The sequence below is a fragment of the Culex pipiens genome, chromosome 2 (genome assembly GCF_016801865.2).
Source record: "Culex pipiens pallens isolate TS chromosome 2, TS_CPP_V2, whole genome shotgun sequence".
Lineage (NCBI taxonomy): Eukaryota > Metazoa > Arthropoda > Insecta > Diptera > Culicidae > Culex > Culex pipiens.
In genome coordinates, this window is record NC_068938.1 from 49,113,282 (window position 1) to 49,117,819 (window position 4,538).

Genomic DNA, 4,538 nt, shown 5'->3' on the forward strand with positions numbered 1-4,538 from the left:
TTTTTTGATTCTGTTTTGATTCTGAGCACAGAAATGCAGGCCATTTTTTCGTTCAAGGTAGACTGGAAACGTAAAAAAAAAAAAACATAATTTCAAATCTCAATTTTTTGCTTTTTAATGTTATAAAAAAACGATGTAAAATTACAATTAATAATATTGGTTGCATTTATTTGGTTAAAAGGATATTTGTAAATGAACATTTTTCCACTCAAATTAAGATGCTATAACTTAAATAAAGTTAATGATTTAAAAGTTTTAATTAAATTCAACAGTTTTGCAGCAAGCATTCTACATAAAGCAGTGCAATAAGAATCAGATTATTTTTGTTAGATTAATAAATAATGTGTTTGTAACATTTAAGGCTAGTTTTGTTTCGATAATTTTGGTTCAGTTTTGCATAACATAACTTTAATTGGCTTTTGAATACATTTCAAAATTGAAGTTTATATTTATATTGCCTGTGGGTCTCGTGGCGCAGGGGTAGCGGCTTCGGCTGCCGATCCCGATGATGCTATGAGACGAGGGTTCGATTCCCGCCTTATCCACTGAGCTTCTATCGGATGGTGAAGTAAAACGTCGGTCCCGGTTTGTCCTGTCTCGTCAGAGGCGCTGGAGCAGAAATCCCACGTTAGAGGAAGGCCATGCCCCGGGGGGCGTAGTGCCAATAGTTTCGTTTTCGTTAGTTTCGTTTCATTTATATTGCCTAAATGTATGAGTAATTCTTAGAATCTGTGGTGACTCTACACACATTTAACAATAGATCCCTTCTAAACCAATGCAATCTCAAACTTTCCCTCCATCACAAAGCTTTCCAATTAGCATTCCCCGCCGTCGCCGTTCGCCAGTCATCGCCCGTCGTCACACCAAAACTTTACAATTTGTCAAAGCAGCTGTTCATCGGAATTAGTTTCCAACAAAATCGGCACCGGCTTGTGAATCCCCCATGAGAGCAACACGACACCATCTGGGGGCCCAAATTTTGGTTGGTTGGTCGTCACGCTATCATCTGTGTCGTACGAATCTTGTCGCGCGAAATTCGCCCGTTCACCCGTTTTATCAGTCGGCGATATAATTTGAACAACTTCAACCTTTTGTTGGGCACCTGCCACCGCGTCACCATCAAGGCACCTTCAAGGATCATCCTTTATTCGACGGGGGTTTCAAACACTAAAGATAAGCCGGGTTCGTTTGAGGGGTGTGTGCGTGCTAAGGAAGGAGATACTACATTTTCCATCAAATTTGAGCTTAGGTGGAAAGAGGGCTTTCCTGTGTATCGGATTTTAGAGAGATCCTTTGGAAGATACTGACAAAAAATACCAAAAACGGACATAATCATTAGAAAAAATGAATTTAAAAAGAATTTAAACAGTTTCAAAATGAAAAATAAAATAAAAAATTTGACCACCCGCATCCCACAGTGCATCCTTTGAGCCCATCGCACGGTGACGACAAAGCTCCAGTAGTTATTCGACTAAAGTGGGGGAAATTTATATCATAACTTTTGAATGAAAGCAACCCCACCCCATCGTTCGCGCCCTTGCCGAAATTTCCCGGAGAGCAGCTGCAGACGTTGCTTTCAACATTTTCGGTGTGGTATCGTTATCCTTTCTCATTTTAAGCCAGCAAGGGGATAAGCCGGCTGGAAAAACCAACTCCAACTTTTCCTCTCCCTTTTATTCCTTAATTGACCTCCCCTTTTGTAACGTGGTTTTGTGAAAAGCGTTGGTAGCGGCGAGGAAGATTAGCCCCCAACTTTCGTCTCAAAATTCATATTAATTTGGCCATAATTCGATATTGATCTGGCCCATTAGTTACTCCGACGGGGTGGAAACCGTTATCGGAAAAGTGGCGGCGGTGTCGAGATTATATTTACAGTTTACAGCTTGTAGACAAGAGCTTTTCCCAAGAGGGAGTAAATCTCAGATGACTAATTTCGTAAATTGGAAGGGCGATGGCGGTTCTTTTGACGAGGGGTGGAGTCGCGAGAATTTTGCACTTTTCGAAAGCACTTTAGGGGAGGTAAAGTGGGAAAAGGGTTCAGTTGAACGAACCTTCATTAGCGTGCTATTTAGTGTCATTTTTCACGACTGTGAAAAGCGCAACAGAGTGGTGGGAAAGTGAGCGCGGGGAAATGGTAATGTTGATCTACTGGAGATGGTCTAGTGAACGGCAAACGAAACTGAGAACATTTATTTTTCGAGGGGTAACCTATAAGTTAAGAACGCCATTTTGTGCAGCTTTTAATGCCTCACCTTGAAAGAAGCTTTAATCATGTCGCATCTCGATTTTGTTTGTAAATGCGCCAACTGGCCAAAGGGATTTCAGGTCAGTACGCGTTTGACACACGTACATGCCCGACTAGTGTACACATTTGTAATTGTATCTCGGGACTCCGGCAACCAAAATCAACCAAACTTCTGGAAGACGCATAGAATGATCAACGAAACAAAACGTATTTGTTATTGTTTAAATTGCGTGCTCTATTCAATGTTTTTTTTCAAGGTCAAACATAAAAATGCATTGTTCTCGGAACGTCAAAAAGTGACATGCGACAAGAAAGTACAACAGCGGCGATTTGTAAAACGTGTTAAACTTTTTTCTAGTTCAACTGTTTTAATAAATAACAAACCTGCTCATGTTTGGAAAGTAAAACAAAAATTTAAAAAAAAAATAAAAGCTTCCTACGATACAAATCCACCAAACCTTTCTAAATGTAAGATTATTCTCTACTTTACATTCTTCCAGCTTTGTCAGCCCCTCCCAAATCTAGACATAGCAAAAAAAGACAAGATAAAAAGGTGTCAACTATTGCAGGAGGGCGGAAGGCCAAAGTCATTCCGGTAATCGTTCGCTGTCAACCCACCACTTTGTGTGAACGTAGTATCAGAAAAGGAAAGAAAAAAAAAACGAGCCGGAATGGTATTCGCAGTCCAGTTCAACCCAATTTTCGTTTTTTTTTTTGCGCCTCACCTGGATGTCGGCCGCCACCCTCAAGATCAAGGCTGGCCCAACCTGCGGACACAAAAAGGTGGCGCACGGTCAATTAATTAAGTCCTTTGTGGAAGGTGTTGTTACGCAGGTGGACAGCATTTTTATCTCTGATTGGTTGCATGTTTCGAGTAAGGATTAATTGTATTACAAATTAAATAATGCGTTATCTCATACAACTGATTGCTGATTTTGTTTTGAAATACATTGCTTATATCGAATACATTATAAATGTCACCAGACATTTACCAAAGAAAAACAGATAAACTTCAGAAGTGCGAACTTCCACGAAATGGATTTTCTCTCTCTCTGCAAATCCATTCGCCCACACTTGATATACTCTATGACTCCCAAAATGCCAACCTCAGATGGCATATTAAAAAATTATGCCTTTTTCGGCTAGCGCTGCTGCACTGAGTGGCACGTAAGCAGATCGCACACCGGGACCATTTTGTCCAAGTCATAATTCTTGGGACACTCTCGTTCTCCTTCCTCCTCGGACTTGCAGGTCCCCACACGCAGAAGCCATAACCGCCTACACGGGAAGTTTTGAAAGCGGGCAGTGTTGGGGATCCTGCGCAAATTTTGAAACCTTTGCAAGAATCATTTATCACAATATTTATCAATTTTTGTATAAACCAAATAGCATAAAGAAAATAATGTACAACTAATGTGATTTTTTATAAAGCAAAAGATTCTAAGAATTGAAGATTTTGCCGGCTGGAGCGTGCAACCATTCGCGAGTGAACACGACACGCTGGTTGCTCAATTGCTTCACTCAGCGAAACAAATACTTCGTGAATTTCTTTGCCTACTCCGCCCGTCAACCCGAGTCACACACGAATATGCTCAGAGAGGAGAGAGCAAAAAAAAATACTAGCGCGGTGCTCACTTGGCCTTCGCTACTACAGTTTGTCGTCAATTAGAATTAAGTATAGTGAAAATTGCTGAAAAATGTGTCATTGTTGTAGAGCGGTTCTCTCAGATTTCGGTCATTCGTTTTTATTTAATCCGACTGAAACTTTTTTGGTGCCTTCGATGTGCCCAAAGAAGCCATTTTGCATCATTAGTTTGTCCATATAATTTTTCATAGAAATTTGGCAGCTGTCCACACAAAAATGATGCATGAAAATTCAAAAATCTGTATCTTTTGAAGGAATTTTTTGATCGATTTGGTGTCTTCGGCAAAGTTGTAGAAATGGATACGGACTACACTGAAGAAAATGATGCAGGGTAGAAATTTTTTGGTGATTTTTTATTTAAATTTTTGTCACTAAAACTTGATTTGAAAAAAAATACCATTATTTTTTTTAAATGTTTTAGGGTACATCAGATGCCAACTTTTCAGAGATTTCCAGATTGTGCAAATATTCTTTGACCGAGTTATGAATTTTTTTAATCAATACTGATTTTTTCAAAACATCGAAATATTTGTTGCAAAAAATTTTCAACTTCATTTTTCGATGGTAAATCAAATTTGTAATCAAAACGTACTTTTCAGAAATTTTGATATAGTGACATTTTTTTTTTGTTTTTTGAAAATATTCGCA